We start from the raw sequence: 22,376 nt of genomic DNA, 5'->3' as shown, positions 1-22,376 counted from the left end.
GGTACGCGCATGCGCGCCAAAAAAAAGATGGCCACACACACACCGGTGCGTGCATGCGCACACGCATCAAGGAAAAGCAAAGACGCGCCCTTACTCTGGTTCCTCTCCAGGACACCCCCCACCCGCTGCCTGCATGACCAGCAGCCGGTAGAGAATGTCGTCTGACCCTGATGCCCCAAGCCGCACAGCTCACCCCGAAAGCCTGCAGCACCCCAAATGACCCCACGCATCAGGCTGCCGACTGTGTTGTACGGCAGCCCCTCCATCGGCAGTGACCTGGACCCTCCAATGGCGTGGGGGTCTCACCACACCCGTGCTTGCACAAGGCTCAGGGATCAGGGTCACCTTTCTCTCCTGCGCTCGCTGTTCACGCCCCACAGAAGTCCTTCCTCCTTCCAAGCAGAACCCACCCCATGGGAACCCAGGAGAAACCCCCAGCAGAGACCTGAGGTGACCACCTTTTCAGGGAAGCCTGAAAGGTGATCATCTTGAGGGGAAGGAGGGGACTGAGCAGGAAAAAAAAAAAAAAAAAAAGCCAGGGGAGAGCCAGTACACAGTGCTTGTATTAACATCCTAAAGGAGATCAGTCCTGGGTGTTCATTTGAAGGACTGATGCTGAAGCTGAAACTCCAATACTTTGGCCACCTCATGTGAAGAGTTGACTCATTGGAAAAGACCCTGATGCTGGGAAGGATTGGGGGCAGGAGGAGAAGGGGACGACAGAGGATGAGATGGCTGGATGGCATCACCGACTTGATGGACATGAGTTTGGGTAAACTCCGGGAGTTGGTGATGGACAGGAAGGCCTGGCGTGCTGTGATTCATTGGGTCGCAAAGAGTGGGACACGACTGAGAGACTGAACTGAACTGAACTGTGAGCAAAGCTTGTTCCATGCACTTTATGCACTTACTCATTTAATCCTCACAGCAGCCCCCACAAGGTCTTATGATTGTCCCCATTATACAGATGGAAAAACTGACACCCAGAAAAGTAAACTTGCCCAAGGTTAGAAACAGTCCATGGAACAGCCACGAAAAATTCAAACCCAGGCTGTCTGACTCCGGAGGCCACATTTCATCCCCTGCACTGGATGGTCCTTCTCAATGATTCACATTATTTCTCTAGAAATGTCGGGAGGTTCATTTAGCACTGATCTCAATATACTGATCACAATATACGCTCATTGATTCCTTAGTACTTAGTATGTGCCAAGCACTGTACTAGGCCCTGAAGCTTCTGGATAAAGCCGTCAAACACAGTCTTTGTCCTGAAAGAAACAGGAAATCCTTCCTTTAAAGCAAAAGTGCAGTAGTCATCCTTCTTGGAGGACCGGAGGCTGTTCCAGAGCATTTGGTGTGGCAAGCAGAGGGGCTGCCAAGTGGAGAGGCTAGGGCACTCCACTCCAGGAGGGAAAAGCAGGGAAGGGAAGGGGAAGGTAGAGGGGCATCCTGATTGCAGTTTTCACCACGTAGCCTGATTCAGCACCTCTCCCCCAATGAATGCATCATGCCACAGAAAACACCAAGGTGTGGGCGCTATAACCAGCTAGACTCCGATTTGAACCTCACCTCTGTCCCCATGGGGCTTCCCTGTGGTTCAGATGGTAAAGAATCTGCCTGCAATGCGGGAAGACCCAGGTTCAATCCCTGGGTCAGGAAGATCCTCTGGGGAAGGGAATGGCAATCTGCTCCAGCATTCTTGTTTGGAGAATTCCATGGACAGAGGAGCCTGGCAAACTACAGTCCATGGGGTCGAAAAGAGTCGGACACAACTGAGAGACTAACACTTCTGTCCCCATGGGTGTGACCTCAGGAGGCTAAACCACCTCCACCCACCTCTCTGGGCCTCCGCTCCCCACTATGCAATGCAGGTGAGACCTACACCCACCCCTGGGGTGCTGGAAGGACTGGCGGTTACAGCATTTTCTGTGCTAAGAGCCTAGAACAGCGAGCACCCAGTAAATGTTTGCTCTGGTCACGAATGTCCTCCTCACCACCACATCACCGTCCAGACAGCCAGAGAACTTTGCACAGAATGTGGCCAGCGAGGCTGTAAGTGCTTGTCAATATCTGCGCTCAGGTCTCCCTGAGCCCACCACCGACTTCCTGGGCAGCATCACCAGCAGTGTTTGTTCCATGAGTGTAAACAGCCACAGCAGTGGTTCTCCTTTCCGAAAGGGCCCCTCACCCAGCGGGCCTTGCAGCCAAGACTGGGTGCCCCCTTGAAGACTGGATCTCAACTCAGGGCCATCGTCAGGCATGGGGAGACCTCGGGGTGCCAGGCAGGCTGCACCCACAGGGACTGCTTGCTAGAAACAGCATGTCACTCAGGAGGGGTGGCAGCTCTGGAAACTTCTCTGCTTCTCAGCAGACTCCATGAAGGCCCTGAGGGAGAAGCTGTGGGACAGAGAGTCTGATGTTTATTCCAGAAGGTGTGAGTTTTGCATCACAACGTGTGGCAAGCCTTTGATCCAGGAGCACTGAGAAGGGAGGGGCTGAGCACTTTAGAGTGCGGCTGGGGGCTGGGGGAGTGGGATAGGGTTGCAGGGTTCTCCGGTCAAGACCACCAGTATCTATGCCTCTGGTGTGGCAGGCACTCGAATATTCGTTACTTTAATAAACAAATGAATGAAAATAATGATACAATAGAATTTTTCCAAAAATACTTACCCCCCACATACACAACTCATTTCTCTTCTAGTTTTTTCCATCTGCAGACAGAGTTTTACAATTTACGTAACTACAAAGACTACATACATGCAGTTCTGTACTCTTTATGTTTTCCCTCAATGTAACATAAATACAGTCATGTTTCTACCCAGTCTTCATAATTAACAGCTGCGTGTGTCAACTACCCATGGTGTGCTATGCACCACTACCTCCTCGCCACTGGACAGCTACCTTGTTTGTTTGTTTGTTTTCTGTATTATGGATAATGCAAATACCCTCATAAATGTTGCTTTTCTCTTCTACTGAATGACTGCCTTAGGAAAGCTCCCTTGGAAGGATGGACCGACTTCAAGAGGAGCTGCTGGCCTGGGGTTACAGATGAGCAGAGTAATACCAGGAGGTGCAGGCACGATCTACCCCCACAGGGATCCAGCAAATGCTGTGGAATGAATGAAATCAACTCTCCCAAGTGACGTGTCCTTAGTGGGTGGCAGGGCCACAGGGGGTCCCAGCGAGGACCCCACCACTCACCTACACGGTCAGAAAGTCAACAACAAGACTTTTTATAGGAGGTGAGTGAGGACCAACCCCCAAACTCCCATTTGTTAGTAAGAAATAAGGATTGACAACAAGGACCTACTGTCAAGCACAGGGAAATCTGCTCAGTGTTATGTGACAGCCTGAATGGGAGGGAAGTCTGGAGCAGAATGGATACATGGATACACATGGCTGAGTCCCTTCGCTGTTCACCTGAAACTATCATAGTGTTGTTAATCGGCTATACTCCAAAACAAAATAAAAAATTAAAAAAGAAAGAAAGGAGGGTTGAGTTTCAAAATTCCTTTGATTCTACTGGATGGAGGGTGGGTCTGCTGAGAAGCCCATATGCCACCCTGGTACCCTTCACAAATGTCTGTTCTCATCACCCTTTTCCCCCTTGTTCCTAGATGCCAGGCTCAAGGTCACCTGAGGGCAGGTGGCACCCGAGGGCTGCACCACTTAGGCATTTCTCAGGGCATCTCGAAGCCTCACCCAGCCCCAGGACGCCAGGCCCGCTCCCTACCTTTGCACTTGTTAGACTCCTCTTCCAAAGCTCCTCCCCAGATACATCCCCAGGGAGGCCCTCTCAGGCTGCTGAGATCTTAAATACTACCATTTCTGCAAAACCATCCTGACCCTTCATTTAAGGTATACCACTCGTCACCTTGGCCATCTTCCTGTTTTCATTTTTTTCCATAGCACATCCACCATTTAACAAACAATATATTTCCCTTATTCACTTATTGTGAATGTCTCCTTCTAACAGCCAAAACCCAAGTTCCACAGAGCTGACAATTTTGTCTATCTTGTTCACTTACTTCCCTGTTTAGAAGAACAAGCAACCTAGAGTGGGTACCCAACTCAGAGTGGGTGCTAATTAAATACCTGTTGAAAAAACCAAGAATAATAAAATATATAGACAGATTCTTTCTCTGTGTCAGGCATTGTGCTTTACATGACTCATCTCACTTACTATGAGCAATTCTATTATAATCTCCATTTTACAGATGAGGAAACTATTGCTCAGACAGATTAAGTAATCTGCCCAAAGACATGCAGCTTACCCAGGAAGGGAGAAGAGTGTAAATCCATGCCAAACAATAGAACCTATGCTCTCACCTACTTCAGGGTGCTGCTCACTCACTCGGCCTTTCCTCCAAATATACAGGCAGCCCGTGAACCAGCAGATCTTTCTAGAATAAGGACAAGCACCATCCTGTGATCGAAATGGGGAAGAGAAGGCAGGAGCCCAGACAGAGGACCACAGGAGGCCACTCACTTGGGCTCCACTTCCCCAGGGGAACAGCACGTCTGAGTTTTGGAAGACAGGCACTGTCTGGCAGCTACAGGGTGACCAGGGGGGCCTGTTTGCTGTGACAAGTGGAACTGGGGCTTTGACAAGACGGATGCTAAGAAAACAAATCCTGCCAGACCAGGAAACTGCTTAAACCAAACAGGGCTAGAGAGGAAGTTTAGTTTAAGCTGTTAGATGCCTGAGACAAGGTCTGGTCATTTGAGGCCACCTAAGTCCTTTTCTGAGAACAGTCAGAACCCCCCTCCGGCTTAGGGACCACAAAACGTGGGGGAGGGCACACGTGAAGCGGGGCCCACGAGCCAGTTTCCATCAGTTACATGGCAACTCACAGCCCGCCTGGCTGCACACAGGTACGGAGAGTAACGACCTCTTTGGCTTTTGGTTTCTTTTCATTTTTCTTTTTTTTTAGAACTACTTCCTAAAACTCTCAAAATTGTCAAAGATGCAGCTGTACGACTAGCCCAGCGCTTTGTCTCAAATGCTCACCTCTCCTCCTAAACCACCAGGCCAACCACAACAGAGAAGGGTTCCTGTCCCCTAAAAGGCAAGTTTCCATTCACTGACGGACTCCTCCTTGCTCTGCTCAGTCCCCTTGGCCATGATGAGTCAGGGCCACCAGGGGGAAATCTCCCCAGGGATTTCTCACCTCCTTTCTCCTAAGATTCGCCAACATGTAAAATATAACCCTGCTTGCATGTCATCCCCACCAGGCACCAGTGTTGCCCAGTGCTAACAACTAACGTTATCCTTTCTAAGCAGAGCGCTTCAAAACAGAGGGCAAAGGACACCCCTGGTGATCCAGTGGTTAAGACTCCAAACTGACTGCCAATGCAGGGGGCACACGTTTGATCCCAGGTCAGAGAACTAAGATCCCACATGCCACATAGTGTGGCCAAAAGATTTTTTAAAAAGAGAGAGAGAAGCCAAGTTCATCTGAAATGGAATCAGGGAAGAGCCTTTGCTCTGAACATGCCCCCCTCCCCCTCCCCCAGGATGCTTTTCTCTCCATCTTTGTCCTCAACAAGGAGCACCCACCTCTGCAAATCTGCTAATCTGGACCCTGATGCCATGGTCATCTCATCCTGCTTACAACTTTGAGGTAATCCCATCCAAATGGTTTGGAAAAGGAGAGATTTTCAGACCCTTTTCCACATAGCATTATTGCTTTCAAAATTCTGAGCAGAGCTGACCTCTCTCTGTTCCAGACAAGGTCCAAGGTCAACCAAGGTCAAGCAAGTTTCTGAGGGATGTGGTGAAATGCACACAGGTGTGAAGTCAGGCAATTCCAGATTGGAACCCCAGCTCCACTGACTACTGTGACCTTGGGCCTTACTTCCCCAGTCACAAAGTTGGCTCATGAGTTACCTCCAAACAAAATGGCAGCCAACATCTACCAGGTCCATTTCCTGGAACTGCCACAGGGTCACAGCTCACTAGGTGTATACAGTCAATGCTGTCCCAAAGTTTGGGATCCCCTTCTCTTTGCCCTGCCCTAATAGAAGAAAGGGCTTCCCTGGTAGCTCAGCTGGTAAAGAATCTGCCTGCAACGCAGAAAACCCCGGTTCAATTCCTGGGTCAGGAAGATCCCCTGGAGAAGGGATAGGCTACCCATTCCAGTGTTCTCGGGCTTCCCTGGTAGTTCAGACAGTAAAGAATCCATCTACAATGCAGGAGACTTGGGTTCGATCTCTGGGTTGGGAAGATCCCCTGGAGAAGGGAACAGCTACCCACTCCAGTATTCTTGCCTGAAGAATCCCCACGGACAGAGGAGCCTGGCAGGCTACAGTCCATGGGGTCGCAAAGAGTCAGACACGACTGAGCGACTAAGCACAGCATACAGTACAAGAGAAGAAAACAAGGACAAGCACAGAGCCTGCAAGCCTTCATTTCCAATGAGAGTCACAAATCAGGGAAGACTGCGGCAAGGCAAAGCAGCGTGGTAAACAGGGGCTTTCCCACGCCTATTTCTCAGGCTTGTTTCCCATAAGTGCTGCCTAGCTACTCATACCTGATACAGGCAGCCCCGCTTCTGAGCTGGCAACCTCAGTCCTCGGGGCCTCTTCCCTGGCAGGCTGCGACTGCCAGGCCTGACAGCAGACAATTGAGTTTCAGTTGCCACGGTGAAGGCTCGCAGCCCAGAGCCCGACTTGGTTCAAATCAAGAAACATTTCCCGAGTCCCCGCACATCTCAGGATGCAGAGATGAGTCAGCCGGGCAGTACAATGGGCCTCCATTCACACCTCACTGGCACCTTCTATTGGTTTACTCATCTACAGACTCCCCTGCCAAGCTAACTTTCTCATCCACTCTCACATCCTACAACAGTGCCTAGCACATAACTGGAGCAGGCACAACCACTGGATGAATTAGTGCCTTAATTCTTGACCACGGCCCAACTTGAGGAAAAGGGCCCAAGGGACCTCCCTGAGGTCATGGCAGACCACAGCCCTCACGGAACACCACTTCCCACTGTGTCCAGGCAGGCTGGCCTCCTTTCTGGTCCTTGAACACAGCAAGTTCACTTCTGCCTTAGGGCTCTTGCACATGCTAGTCCCTCTGCCTGGAACACTCTTCACCCAAGCTTTCACAAGCCTGCTGCCCTCTCATCTTTTAACACTCAGCTCAAACCTTCTCTGGGAAGGAAGCTCTCCTGATGACCCCATCTAAAGCAGCAGCCTTTTAGGAACTTCCCTGGTGGTCCAGTGGTTAAGACTCAGCGCTTCCAATGCAGGGCGCCTGGGTCCAATCCCTGGTCAGGGAAATAAGATCCCACATGCTTCAAGGTGCCACCAAAAGATAAAAAATAAACTAATAATAATAAAGCAGCCTTCTCCCCATCCCATCACTCTAACCCATTCTCAGTGTTCTTTTCCTCAGTCTACCTGTCACTATCTATTGACTTCTTATTTTTCTCTTTCCATTAAAGGAACCACTCTGTCTTCTTCACTGCTCTTTTCCCAGTACCTAAAACCAAACAGAGTACATGCTCAAGAAACAGTCAGTGAATGAATGGGCAGAAGGCAGTAGATAGAAATAAATAGCAAATTCAAGACAGGGGATGACTGGCACACTTTAAATGTCTTACAATTTTATTTGGCAATTATAACTCAATAAAGATGCTTTTTAAAAGAGGAAAATGGGAAATGGTTTAACAAGGCCCCAAAAAAGGTCAGGTAGGTAGGGGAAGAAAGGCACAGAGATCAATAAGAATTGCAAAGGGAAAAAATGAGCTTTTCAACCAAGAATACAAATTTTAAGAGAGCTATTGTACAAAAAGCAGAAACTGGAGGACAGTTTTGCAACTCCCATCACAAAAAATATCCATGCTCTTTGACCCAGTAATTCCATTCCTGGGAATTATCCCAAGGAAATGAATTCAGAATAGGAAAAAAAATAAAGAGGTGCTTGTATAAAGATGATTCCCGCCACGGTGTTTATAAGAGCAGGAATCTGGAAACAACCGAAATGTCCCATAACAGGGGAAATGTTTTGGTAAATTACAGCATACCCACTGGGTGAAATAGCAGGCACTGATTAAAATGACGGAAAGGGAGATAACGGAGACATGTGGACAAGTGTTTTAGAATAATGCTAAGTGAGAGGAGGAGAAATGAAAATACTGAATCCCTTCTAAGTATCGTCTAGCACACCTTCTGTATCTCAATGACTTCTCTCGAGAGTCTAAAATAAAGCTATTCTTATCTTTTAATTTTTAATTTATGTTTAAAATATTTGTATTTATTTATTTGGCTGCACTGGGTCTTAGTTGCCACATATAGCATCTGCAATCTTAGCTGCAGCTTGCAGGATCTTTTCACTGCAGCATGCAAATTCTTAGTTGTGGTGTGTGGGATCTAGTTCGCTGACCAGGGATCGAACCTGGGCCCCCTGTATTGAAAGTGTGAAATCTTAGCCACTGGAACACCAGGGAACTCCCTCTTATGCCTTTTAAGGAACAAGAAAACTGAGGTCCACAGAGCTAAGGAACTGGCCACACAGGTCACAGAGCTAGCAAGGAATTACCAGTCAAGAGGCTACTGGGGCCCTCTCCCCCGGAGCCCAGGCACACCCTGAAGTCCTGAGGCAGCCCTCAATGTCCCACTGTGTGCCCAAGACCATCCTTTCCCATGATAACATCATGACTGCGTTTGAGAGGCCGAACTCAGAGATCTGAAACAGCTGGCCAAAAGCAAAAGGCTGAGAAATGCTTGTGAGAATACAGCCCAAACAAAACAAAATGAAACAAACAGAAAGCAACAGAGAAAACCACCTCTGCTGGGGGCAAGAGACCGCAGAGAACAGAAATGTACCAGTGGCCGGCAAGACCAGGCTTCAGGAGGACCGTGCAGAACCACAGGAAGAACCACAAAGGTTAAGGAAGCCCCTCAGTGGGTCCTGGATCTCATTTTTAGGCCAGAACCGTAGAGATGAGGATTTGCCAGGATCTCCTTGGAGACGCGGGCTGCCTGTGCTCACTGATGCTTCTCCCGGGGTGCACCCAGTGGCGCTCAGTAAATGTTGGCTGAAATACACTCATCTCATGATGTGCAGATAAAGCAATGAGGAAGAGTAGGAGAGGAGATACTAGGATATACAGAAGAGTGGCTGGAAGTTGGGACTGTCGCAGTGTGACTGCAGGGTCAGCCTTGGGCGGGGCTGTGGAAGTATTCCCACAAGGCCATGGCCATTCCCTGACTCTGCCATGTGAGAACAGCTTTCAGTGCATTGGGAGCTTCAGTTTACAGAATGAGACGACCTGCCTGTCACGTGAGGGCCGCCAGGAGCCACACTAAGCTTCAGGGGAAATTTTTAAAGGGTTATTTTCTGGGGAAAGGTACAGAGATTCCGCCCAGCCTGCTGGGGTCCGCATAGCACTGCCTGGAGGCAGAAGGCTGGACCAGAAGACCTCTGCTTCCTTGACACTAACTGCCCCACGCCACCACCATTTTCAACAGGCTTATTCGAGTGTAAACACCATAAATGATCCAAGCCTGGATGAAGCCGGTTATTGCTGTGGTGGGGGGATTCCTGCACAGGGATCCATTGTACCATTTTCCAGACTTTTGTACATCTGTGAACATTCCCATAATCAAACTTAAAATATACATATAAACTTGGGACTTCCCTGGCAGTCCAGTGGATAAGACTGTGCCTCTACTGCAGCAGGCACCGGTTTCATCCACCATCGGGGAACTAAGATCCCACGTGCCACATGGCAACTTTAATCTATCAAATGCAGGCATTTCACCTAAAGAATCACCAAGGGCCTGACCAAGGTTTGGGGGCAGCCCTCTGGAGCCAAAAGACACAGGTCTTTAAAAAAATTATTCTCTGCTAACAGATTTTCTAGGTGGATGTGGAGTTTGCAAACACAAGTCAGGTAGCACCAGCAGGTAATTAAGACGATCTGGGTTCAAGTCACAGCTTAGTCTCTCCTTGGATCTATGACTCTGGGCAAGTCACTTAACCATTCCGCACCTCAGTTTCTTCATCCGTAAAATGGGAATGACAGTAGACTCTTCCTCACAAGGTCTTTGGGAGGAGTACAGGCCACATGAAACTCCTAAGAAGGGGCCCAGGCCTGGAGTAAGCTCTCAGTAAATGTCAGCTATTGCGACACATCCCTTTTGTAACACGTATAGATATTCATTTTGAAAACCACATATCCATTTGATCAGTTACCTGGAGAAAATGAAAAGGGGCGGACCCAGCCCTCTGGGCCTCGAGCAGCTGTTTGGGTGCTGTGTGTCTGTCTCTCGCACCCAGGGTGGCCCCAGCCGGCCTGGGGCCTCCACTGGCCAAGGGGTTAGAGAGCTCCTCCTTTCACAGAGCCAGCACCAGAAACAGGAAGCTGCTTCCTTTCCTTTCCATTCTGAGCTAGCATTTCCTTTTTTGTTTTAAAAAGCATTCCTCAGTCTGCAGCCCAGCCCTTCCCCTGCCCTCTGCAGCCCCAGGCTCAAACACACTCACAGACAACTGCATTTCTCCTGGACTGTTTTCCGCCCTCCATGGGGGGTCAAGAGGTTCCTTGGTAGACCCCAAAGAAGCGTGTCCCGGGCACCAGGCTAACTGGCCAGTGGGGCCAGGAGGAGGCAGGACTCAACGACTCCAGACCTATGGACCTCTCTGGGTACATCTTCCTCATCTTTTTGGGAGGATTAAGTGAAATCTGTCTCTATGCAGGTGGTGTTGTGTGCCCAGAACACAACCTGTCTCCCTTCGGAAAGTACCTCCCCACGACAAAAGGTAACTTTGCACAGGTAGATAAGTGGACGGGGTCACCAGCCTCTCCTCAACCGCCCCAATTTTAGCTGGAACCTCAAATGGGAGCCCAGTATCATAAAACCAACAGTAGGTGAAACCACCTACCATTTCTCGTCTCCTTTCCTGCTCCTGCTTCCCCAACTACGTTCAAGGAGGTGGCTGATGGGGCCCATTCTCAGCTACTTGAAGCTTGCTTTCACGAGAGCATCACACAGAATACAGATAGGAAAGGCTGCATAAAGCCCTTTCAAGGGTCCCAGACTGGGAGGAGGGGATAGTGCCCCATATGTGCCCAATGTGTGAGAACACACGGGTCACTTTTTATACGTTTTGGTTTGCTTTTTTTTTTCTTTTTTGCAGTGCCATGAGGCTTGTGGGATCTTAGTTCCCGGGTCTATGGTAGTGAAAGCTCTGAGTCCTACTCACTGGACCGCCAGGGAACTCTCGGGTCACTTATTTCTGACCAGCAAAACTTTCTGTGCACCATGAGTGAAGCTGCTTCCACTAATCCATATCCAAACCCAATCCAAATGAACAGGCTAAACTTGGACTCAATACCTCCAGGTGCCTTGTCAAAGAAAAGCCCCACCACTCTATAAGCAGCTTATCTCATCAGCTTTGCAGAAAGCAAAACCCTCATGATCAATATATTACACACTGAAGTCTACAGTTTATGCTGTATGAAAAGTTCTTTTTCCTAACCATAGCTGGTCTCTTCTACATAATGCATTATGCTTTCTCCCCTGGCTCTGATTTAAATTTTAAACACAATTCTTAATTCATTCTTGCAATTATTCTGAAGGTGGAAAAATGAAAAGAGGGGAGAAAAATGGCAAGCAAACAGGATGACTTCAGCTCCATTATTGTCAAAGGCAATCCTCCCTGTTAAAACACACTATCGCCCGCCAAGGCTAGAACGACAGAGAAATACAGATGTATATAAATAGGCAGGTTTTGCATGTGGCGGCAATTTGAATCAAGACTTTTTCAATACAGATGAGAAACAATTGTGCCTGGAAATAAATGACAAAGCATTTTTTATCCCAACATCCATCCCCAAGGTATGCTTCTGGAACAGGGCAGAAAGTCAAACAGACACAAAGACACTGGATTCAAAGGCTGTACCTTCTGGAAGCAAAACAGTAAACCCTGTACAATGTATCATGGTATGGAATGCAAAATCATCACAAATTTAGGACATAAACACAACCCTTAGAGGAGAAAAGGTTCACCCACCCAAGTCCTAGAGGATCTTTCAGTCGAAGGATGAGAAGCCCTTGAAAGTATAGTCAGGTCAGGTTCAAAGACTCAAGACAGGCCATCGGGGCTGAGCCCGCCCATCGGGCAAGCTGGCTTTCAGAAAAGGTCCCACCTACTGGACACCCCAGACAGGTCCCCAAGAACATCTCCAGTCCCCAGGGTGCCTAAGATACTGAGATGGGGCTGGGAAAGCAAACCCGCTGGCTTCCTCTTGCAGGAAACTCCTTGAGGTCGAGGATCCCTTCCTATCCCCCAACCTCCAACATAGGAGGGTGGGGTGGCAGACTGCTGTTTGCAGTCAGTCAAGGTGGCATAACATCTCACTTCAGGGCATGAGCTCTCAGGTCTGACCCCCCACTCAGTGCTCCTTCATAACCACCCGTCTCTTCTCTACTCTTTGTTCAGGTTAGTAACCTAATATGTGTTCCTAGCAAGTCACTTTCCCTTTGGGCACTTAGTTTCCTCACCTGCAGATGAGAGGGCTGGACCAGATGGGAATTTCAGGATCTTTAGGAGTCCACAACTCTATTAAATCAACCCCACAACCAAGGCACCCAAATTGCACTGATCAATATTTGTGGCTGGTGATGAAACCGAGCTTACAGTTCCGTAAGGTGCCTTTCATGAGCCTCAAGTGATGAAAACCCCTCCATGGGGTCCCGACATCCAGCTCCCGCTCTGCTGCCTGGGAGCAACGAAAGATCCCTTTTCTAAATGGTCAGCCCAGGGCAGCCCTTGCTACAGGAAACCACAAAATGAGAACCCACAATCCTTGACCCAGCACCCAGAACCTCAGCCATGGGGGCCATGTCCCGTCTCCTGTTCACACTCCTTGCCCTCAGGGTGGACACAGATCCAGTGGCAAAGAGGTAAATGCATGAAGGCTGCCATTTTGTAAACCGTAGCCCTCCGGCTAGGGAGCAGGGTGGGAGAAACATATCAGGCCCTAAAGATTTCAAAGAACGGAGCTGCTGTTAAATGTGTTCATATACTTTGACCCAGCAAATTCTACTTCTAGGAATGCACTCATGCACTCACTGCAGCAAGGTTTATAACAGCAAGACATGGAAACAGCCCGAATGGCGACAAGTGGGGACGGGTTCAGTGAACTGATATGATTACAGGAGACAGCCACGATTAATGATGGTGCATATCTGTATGGACTGGAACAGACAGAAGACATTTACAAGACAATGAGCATGGTGAGCTCCATGAATACATCTCTGTATATTTGTATACAGATGCACAGGATTAAAACACTGGAAGAATAAACTGCCAAATGTTAATAAGAATTAACTCTGAGGGACTTCCCTGGTGGTCTAGTGGTTAAGAATCTGCCTACCAATGCAGAGGACATAGGTGTGATCCCTGCTCAGGGACCTCGGGGCAACTAAGCCCATGCACCACAACTCCTGAAGCCCACATGCTCCAGAACTCGGGCTCCACAACAGGAGACACCCCAGCAATGAGAAGCCCGCTCGCCGCAACTAGAGAAAGCCTGAGCACAGCGATGAGGATGCAGAGCAGCCAAAAATAGATGAATAAATAAAAAAGGATTTAACTCTGAGAGGTGGCATTATGGGTGGTTTTTATTCTTTTTTTTAATCTGTATTTTCTTTTCAATAGTGAGCATATATCACTAAGTGTATTTTAAAATACTTTAATACAATTGGAAAGTTAAAGAATGTCATGCTTACCAGAGGAATTATGTAGTGAGGATAAAGCAGGTATCCATTAAAACAATGACAAGTAAGATGATCTCGAGGCAGCTTCTCATTTCTCAGAATGAGACTAGCACAGAGCGATTGCATCACAGTGTGCTGGTGGGGACCTGTCTTTGAGGATGTGCCAGGCCGCACTTTAGGGAAGCTCGAGCTCAGAGGGTGCGCAGTCTGGCGCGGCCACCAGAAGGCCCCGTCATCTGGAACTGGCCACCAAGTGCCCCTGGGCCGGCCCTTTGCGTTACCGGCCACTTCCTCGGGCTCCGCAGTCACGACTCTGACCAGAAACCCCACCCCCACCCACTATGGTTTCTAGAAGCAGGCGCGAAGTTCAGAACATGAGTTCTGAAAACTAGTCAGGCCAAGTTCCACCGCCTACTAACTCCGTCTCTCAGTCCCTCTGAGCCGCAACGTCCTTATCTGCAGAATGGAGAGAGAACCCGGCAGGGTCCCCATGAGCCTTCAATGGGGAACACATGCCAAGAGCCGAGCACAGGGCAGGTGACCGAGAGGGTGTCTCATTCCACTGTAAGGAACGGGATCCCTCCACTACGAGGAAACCCTGCCCCTCACCAGGCTCTAGGGCCCTTCCCATAAACTCAGCGCAGCTTTTCCTTTGAACTGAGTGTAGAAGTTTCCCGTCAGCCTATTCTGAAAGCATGTCCTTTTTCAAATGCACAGCTGGGGAAGGCATGGCCACATGCACTAGCCATGTTACTCCCCACCACCGCCACCACCACTGCAGACACTGCCGCCAAGCACCACAACCGGTGCATTCTCGAGGCCACAGTGGCCCAGAAGGCCCAGAACAGTGGTGGGGAATGCAGCTTTCCCAGATTTTGAGCTAACCTGGCGGGGAGGGAGGCACTCCCATCGCTGTCCCCAGGCAGCAAACCAGAGGCCTCCTGGCACCAGGGCTGCAAATCTGATAGGGCCTCCCTCCAGCACCCCGCAGGCCTCCCCAGTCGTGGAAACCGCAGGTCCTTCTCCAGACCACCTCGGAGGATCGCTGGTAGCAAGTTTCACCAGGAAAACAAATTGCCAAGGTGAAAGCAAAGGGTGCCCCAGTTCTGGCTCCCTCCAGGGACGGCTGCAGTTAGAGCCTCCAGCAGGAGGTTAACACTACCAGGTAGGGGCTTCCCAGTTGGCTTAGTGGTAAAGAATCCGTCTGCCAATGCAGAAGACATGGGTTCTATCCCTGGATCGGGAAGATCCCCTGGAGGAGGAAATGGCAACTCACTCCAGTATTCTTGCCTGGGAAATCTCATGGATACAGGAGCCTGCTGCTGCTGCTAAGTCGCTTCAGTCGTGTAGTGGGCTACAATCGGTGGGGTCACAGAGTTGTGTGACTGAGTACACAACACAACAACAAGGGCACAAGCAGAGAAATGCCACACGCCGAGGCAGGGGCTGGCTGGGGAAACAGAAGCTGTGCCAGGGATGTGTGACGTGGACAAGTCATCACCAAGACTCTGGAAATATTTCCCAGAAAAGCAGGAGTTGGACTGGTCGACCGTCGGGTCCTATTCCCAATTCCGAAGCGATTTCAGCAGGCTACAGTAATGGAGTCAGTCCTGCTCAACTGCCTGGCTTCCCCAATAGTCTGAGAGTGTCCCCAAACACCAGGAACACAGCCTACCTACTTCAGAATCCTTGCCGGGGTGGCAGCAGTGAGCAGTTCAGCAGGCAAACCAGTAATAACCGCAGGTTTGTTGAGTGAATGCACATCCATGCACACCCCAAGGACCAGTTCTGTGAGGACCCACAGTGCCCTCTCCTTTCCTGGCAGCTCCACCATCCAGATGCCCCAGGGGGCTGGGGAGGGGGCCACAGGGGAAAGCTCAGGCCCTCCACACAGGGTTTTGACCTCTGACCTCTGCCACGGCAGAGCTGAGTGAAGGTCAAGGCCTAGTGGGGACCCCTTTCTCTAGGTCAGCTTGCTTACGAGGGACTTTTTTCCATAAGACCACCAGCTGGGACTTGCCTGGTGGTCCCGCGGTTAAGAATCCACTTGCCAGGGCAGGGGACATGGGTTCCTTCCCTGGTCTGGAAAGATCCCACATGCTGGAGCAACTAACCCCAGGCAGCAAAACTACCGAGCCTCATGCCCTGGACCCCATGCTCGGCAACAACAGAAGCCACCGTGACAAGAAGCCCACGCACCACAACCAGGAGTAGCCTCTGCTATTAAGAAACTAACAAAGCCCACGTGCAGCAACGAGGACCCAGCGCCCCCAAAACTAAAATAAATTTTTTTTTTTTAAAGAGCAGCAGATGGGAAGACTCCTCGGTGTGGTAAGGCCTGCCTCTGAAAAGAACCAGGAGGCTGGCAGGAAAAGGCAAAGTTACAAGGTCCATAAGACAAGAATCTTCACGAGACGCCCTGCTCTCCCCACGGCCCTGCTCTCCCCACGGCCTGGCCCAGACCCGGCCCAAAGAAGATGCACAAGCAAGGGAATGAACTGGCAAGGGCTGCGAGGTCAGTCGGATGTCCCTTTGTGAGCACGTCTGGGGAACGAGAACATTCTATCTTGCTCAGTTCTCAGCCCCTGAGGACGGCCTGGTGGAGACAAGGCGCCATATTCTGCTGGGATCTTCAAAGTAGCCTCACTACTTCTGTTTACCGATTCAGACTCTAGGGTCAGATTTTATCTCCCTCCTCATTTCACAGCGAGAGGGAAAAAAAAAATAAGTGTATGATGACGTCTGGAAATCTTCGGAGATTGAAAAGGGTCCAGCACGCTGACTGACAGGTAGGAGGCAGACATTAAACCTTGGTTCCTTCCACTCATTTGGATCCAAAGTGGACCACTGCATGGTGGAAGGAAAGAGCCAGGCAGACTGAACTTTACACATCATCCGACCTACAATAAGGCACCGGCAGTTGGGCCCCGGGTCAGGACTTGCCAGGGCTTCTCCTTGAGTGCTTATTTAACAACAGCCAGGGTAGGCTGAGGTTCCTTGGATTCTGGGAGAAGTCTGGCATGCTTACGTAAGCCAAGCCCTCTTTTTCAAAAGCCAGGAATCCAATGTTGCAAGTCCAGTCTCTGGGGGCCCTGGCCTGGTATGTGAGAGGAGCCTGCAGAACAGGAAAGAAAGCCAGAATGGACATCACCACTGCCCCGCGTGACCTCACCACGGGCTTCGGAGCTATCTCTTGGCCTGTGTCACCCACCTCTAGGGAACAAGAGCCAGCTGTCAAAGGGCCTTCCTCCCAAATGTGACCCGTACTGGATCCTCAGTAGGAAAATTCATGGGCAGAATCTCTTGGTAGAAAGCATAAGGACTTAGAGACACATGTGAGGTTGTAGGTTTAAGTAGTCTTGGCCCATTTTACAGATGGGAAAGCCTGAGATTCAGAAGTCATGGGACTTACTACCCAAGGTCAGATAGACAGACCCTGGACCTGATTTCTAAGCCTCAGGCTTTCCACCTACCACACTGCCTTCAAAGGTCAGGATTCTTTGAGTAACAAACTTTCCCCCTATTTTATCAGTTTGGTAAATCTAGATTTCAGAACCATTCTTACTCAGGGGTATTCTTACACAGGGGTGTGTATAACAAATGTTTGATTCCACCCAACTGAGGCCCCTTCATAGACCACAGCATTGAGAACTGCAAGAGCCCACAGAGACCTCTCACCCCGCTGTTCAGATAAGGAGGAGAGGCCTAGGGAGCTAGATCCTGGGGTCAAAAGTCCCATCCCCCAAACAGCCCGGGTCTCGCCTTTTCAGGGAGGAGCGTGGACCTGAATCCACAGCACAGTAGAGAAGATGGGGAGCTGGGTATTTGTTTTAATTCCCGCTACCAATCCCCTCTGGGCCTTGGGATGGGTTTTTGGCTGCCACAGCTGATCATCCAATAAACGCTTAGGAGGCAGGTCACCGAATAAACCAGTGCAGAGACCTAAATATAGGATGTTCTAGGGTGTCCTGATGCCATTCCTTGGTCAAAATGAGTGACTTTGGGAGGCAGGGTACCAAGAAGGCAAGGTACCATTTCCAGAGAAATCACCCATCATTCTCCCAGGTTCCCTCTTCGAGCTAGGAGCATTTCAGAGCAACCTGGGGGGGGGGTGAGGGGGGACAATCCAAGAGAAGCCAACAGAGGACAACCTCTTATCCCAACAACACAGCAGTCCAACCAGACACATGCTGCTGGACAAGGACCCCTCCTCCCAGAACGGAGCCACACAGGCCCCCTATTGTGTCGGTTTAAAAACTGAACTTTGCTGGGCAAACACACCCGGCTGTGTTCAAGAAACCAGTTTCTCTTCACCACTTGGAAAACAGCAGCATGCATGCAAGAGGGACAGTTGTGGGGGGGGGAGCGGGGGTGCTGGTCAGTTTGTTTTTTAAGCCAAGCCCTGGTCAGCACTGCTATAGCAACTGAAACAAAAATAATAATAGCCAGCACTGATTATATCCTTCCAATGTCCCTGGTTTTGTCGCTTTTAAGAAAATAAAACTGAAGGAAAGAAGTCTACCCCGAGCATTTTAGATCAAATAGGGCTTCAGGCTTCTGGTGCACACAGAGGATGGGGTCTGGTTATCATAGCCACAAATCACCCACTGGCCCTAAGGTGGCTGGCAGAGGCAATCAGCAATAAGAGGGTGTGGAGGGTTTGGGATGAAGAGTTAAGGTTCTAATAAAACAAAACATTTCCAGATCTGCAGAAGGCCAGATGTGATCAAGCAAGGTGGAAAGAGGCCCATTCTTCAAAACAGGGTAGCTATTAATACCAAGTGGTGCCTGCAATTTCACAGCTTTCCCAGCCTCTGGACAAAAGCAAGTTGGAAATGCAACTAGTTTCCCTCTATTGTGTATGATAGGAGAGGGAGAGACCGCCCTCCAACCCCTTCTAAGAATGCAATAACCCTTTTGGTTGATTCTTCCAAATCCTTTTAATACTGGGCTAGCCAGCTATCACTTGAGAGAGTAGGGGCCGCATGTCTTATTTCTTCTTTACACTGGAGGCTGTCTCCACTAGAACCCCTTAAGTAGTGTCATCTTCCCATTGAAGGCTTTGGTCCTCAGCATAATCATTCCTAAACCAAACTTCAGTAGGGGGAAGGGGGAGGCGGCGTCGGTAGGTTATTACATTTTGAGCAGTGAAACGCTGTGGCAGTGCGTAAGAGACGCACTCAAGGCAAAAATGCAGTTTCAGCAAACACTTTGATAAGCGGCAGACAAGAACCTGGAGGAGAGGAAAGGAAGAAACAAGACAGAGTCTGGGGCGTGCGAGGAGGGCAGAGAACGAAGGGCCTGCGCTCACACTTCAGGGGGACCTCCTCCCGCCCCGTCACCCCAGCCCACAGCGGCTGGGCTCCGTCACCCAGGGAAAAGTCCACCATGTGACTCAGTGGGAGAATGAGTCCTGCGGCCCGGCGAGCTGGAAACGCGGTGGGGGCGGAGGGCGGCGGAGGGGATGTCCGTGCGCAGCCCACCCAGCCCGCGGGCTCCTCCACCCTCCCTCTCAGGTCGCACCACGCCCCTCCCCCCAAATCCCGCCCAAGGTGAACGGGGCTGGTCCCGGGTCCTCGGGCCGCCGCGCCAGCGAGTGGAAGAGGGAGAGGAAGCCGCAAAGGAGGTGACCGGGCTTAAGGATGCAACTGGGGAAGGAGTGAACTGGAGCCGCGAAGGAGGTGTTGGGGCGCTTCCCGAGGCGCAAAGCCCTGACTCCTCAAACCCCGCGCGGGGCCCCCGATTCTCCGGCGTCGTGGCCCCTTACCTCCAGGGTCCGGATCTCCTGCTGGGTGAGGTCGTTGGACACGGAGCACTTGGTGCGCAGCCCGCGCAGGCTGCCGATGGAGATGTCGATGAGCTTCTGGAGCTGCCCGCACTGCTGCAGCGCCCGGCTGGCCGCGGCCCCGGCGCCCCCATCCGCGCCCGCCGCGTCCCCCCCGCCGCCGCCCTCCTTCTTCTCCCCCATCGCCGCCGCGCGCAGCGCCGCTCTATCCATGCCTCGGCATCGGGGCCGCGGGATGGCCGAGGCGGCGGAGCCCGGGGGTGCGGGCGCCTCGAAAGGGAATCCTCGAGCCGCGAGGGCTGGACGAAGAGCGCCCCTCGGCGCTGTGGGAGCTGGGACGCGAGGACCGCACGGCAGCCGAGTCCGCCCGCCCAGCCGCGGCGGCAAAGCGAAAGCCGCGGCGACCCGACGGCTGAGGCTCCCTGAGCCTTTAAGCGGCAGCGGGGGCCGGGTCAGAGCAGCTGGGCATGCTGGGACTTGTAGTCCCCGCCGCGCACCTGCCGCCGCCCGCGCCCTCGGGGTCCCCGCGGGCTCCGGCGCCCGGCGGTCCCAGCCTTCCCTTCCGCCGTGGACACCGGCCGCGCTGGAGTGCCCCGCCTCTGCGCCCCCGGAGGGTCCGCTGCGCGCCGGCTCCTCCCTCGGCGCCGGGATCCCGGGGATCCTTGTCTCCCCGCCCACCCCGCCTGCTCCCCATCACTTCTCCTAGCTGGGGGCTTCCCACGATCCCCCAGATGAGGCGAGGTGGAGCCGACGGCCCTTGGACGGGAGGAGGGTTCGCATCCTGCAATTCCTCGGCTTCAGCCGAACCCTGGAAGACAGGGACAATGGAAGTTTCAGAATTTCTCTGTAGGTTTAGGGGCCGCCATCTAGTGGGAAGGGGCGGAGGTTCGCAGAGCCCAGGACTCCCGATTGTCTAGCCAGAGGAAGGGCTCAGGCTTGGAAAGACACAGGACATTCTTCTAGATGCTATTTACCCACCAACATAAAGGTCCCATCCCTCCACCACCTCAACCCAGCAGGCCAGTCCAGACACTGGGGGTGGCAGTTGATTTCTTGTGCCTTTGGAAGTGCTCGAGAGCAATGAGACAGTCTGAGTTCAAGTAGTGTCTACCACTGCCTAGCCACTGGCCTGGTTGGCTCAGTGGACCTGAGTCTGGGCAAATTTCTGGAGGTAGTGGAGGATAGGGAAGCCTGGCATGCTGCAGTCCATGGGATCCCGCAGAGTCCAGAGTGACTGAGCCACTGAATAACAAACAACTGCCAAACTGACTTTAGGCAGTTAGCTCACCTTTGAGTGTCGGAGTTCCCCACCAGTTAAAATGGGGTGATAATAGAGCCTATCTGATAGGGTTCATGGGGCTTCTCATGTGGCTCAGTGGTAAAGAATTCACCGGCCAGTACCAGAAATACCTGTTTAATCCCTGGGTTGGGAAGATCCCCTGGAAGAGAGAACGGCAACCCACTCCAGTATTCTTGCCTGGAAAATTGCATGGACAGAGGAGTCAAGCGGGCTACAGTCCAGGGGGTCACAAAGAGTCGGACACAACTGAGCACACACGCACAGTATGGGTCATATGGTGGTGTAGTCACTCAGTCATGTCCGACTCTTTGCAACCCCGTGGACTGAAGTACGCCAGGATTCCCTGTCCCTCACCATCTCCCTACTCAAACTCATGTCCATTGAGTCGGTGATGCCATCCCATCATCTCATCCTCTGTCATCTCCTTCTCCTCCTCATATGAAGAATGAGTTAATGTGTATACAGAACCTGAATTGATAATTGCCACGTGTGGGCACTAGAGAAATGCTTTCAATGGTTACTCTTCCACTTCAGGTTTTCTAACCGTGGCCCCACACCTGAGCAGTGGGCATGGGCAAAATACTGCTCCTGGGCTGGTAGTTGTTGTTTATGCCTTTCTGTACCTTCTAACTCAGTATTCAACACCCCCAGCATATTCCCCCACCCTCCCCTCCCACCTCCTCTGAGTTCCTGTGGGCTCTATTATCTGCCTAAACTGAATAGACAAGACTCAGATCAAAGGTCCTACACATCCATACTTTCAACATCTGCCAGCCAGAAGAAATCTCTCTCCTAAACTCCTTGGCTGCAGAAGCTGCTGGTTAAATACCTTGGTATCCTCTTCACAGAACCAAATCCAGAGCATGGCACACAGCAGGGGATCCATAAAGCTGTGCAATCCACTTCAGGAGTTTTTCACACAGGTCCTAGCCCCTGAAAGAGAAACTGCGTAACGGTGGTTCTCAAACTTGAAAGTGGATCAGAATCTCCTAGAGGGCTTCTTAATCCACAGAATGATGAAACCCACTCATGGAGATTCTCTGTCAGTAGGTCGAGGATGAAGCTGGAGAATTTGCATTCTAACATGTCCTTGTATAATGCTGATGCCGCTGGTCTGGGAGCTGAACTTTGAGCATCTTTTTCACAGAGGAAGGTCATGGCCCAGGAGAACTATCTCCAGGGAGGATCCATACCCAGGCTACAGCAGTTGGTTCAGAACCTCTGTTTGTTCAGCAGCCAGAGCTGCCAGGGTTGAGTGACTGGCTCTCTCTAGTTGAATTCACAAAAGATTTCCTGATAAATGCCTACTATGCAATTACATCAAGTTTGTAATTGGGCCTGGGTCAACACATTTTTCCCTGGGGCCACTTTATGTGGAAGCCATATCCTGTGAAGGGCCACTGGCATCCTGTGGCATCCACGCCTATGAGGCAATGGTGTTAGGGCTGGAGACTGGACAAGCCCCAGATCCCTGGCTACTCTCCCGCCAGACCATGCAGCGGTCCCTCCTCTGTGGACACAGTCTTCCTTCTGGTTTGTGGAGAGCACTCAGTAAGC

At 51.1% G+C, this 22,376-nt stretch overlaps 1 protein-coding gene across 6 annotated transcripts in view; it reads right to left on the bottom strand.

Annotated features, from left to right (window-relative positions):
* KSR1 (kinase suppressor of ras 1) overlaps nucleotides 1-19,663 on the bottom strand; it is a 161,099-nt gene extending 141,436 nt beyond the window's left edge. For 2 of the 6 annotated variants that reach the window (XM_027516554.1, XM_027516559.1), the window contains exon 1: nucleotides 19,502-19,663. The gene's annotated coding sequence lies outside the window, so the exon portion shown is untranslated. The remainder of the gene's footprint in view (nucleotides 1-19,501) is intronic. The other 4 variants (XM_027516557.1, XM_027516560.1, XM_027516555.1 and 1 more) reach the window with 3 other exon arrangements.
* Nucleotides 19,664-22,376: the final 2,713 nt, after the last annotated feature.

The sequence above is a fragment of the Bos indicus x Bos taurus genome, chromosome 19 (genome assembly GCF_003369695.1).
Source record: "Bos indicus x Bos taurus breed Angus x Brahman F1 hybrid chromosome 19, Bos_hybrid_MaternalHap_v2.0, whole genome shotgun sequence".
NCBI classification, from domain to species: domain Eukaryota; kingdom Metazoa; phylum Chordata; class Mammalia; order Artiodactyla; family Bovidae; genus Bos; species Bos indicus x Bos taurus.
The sequence above is the reverse complement of the archived record's forward strand: the minus strand, read 5'-3'. Positions and strand labels throughout refer to the sequence as shown.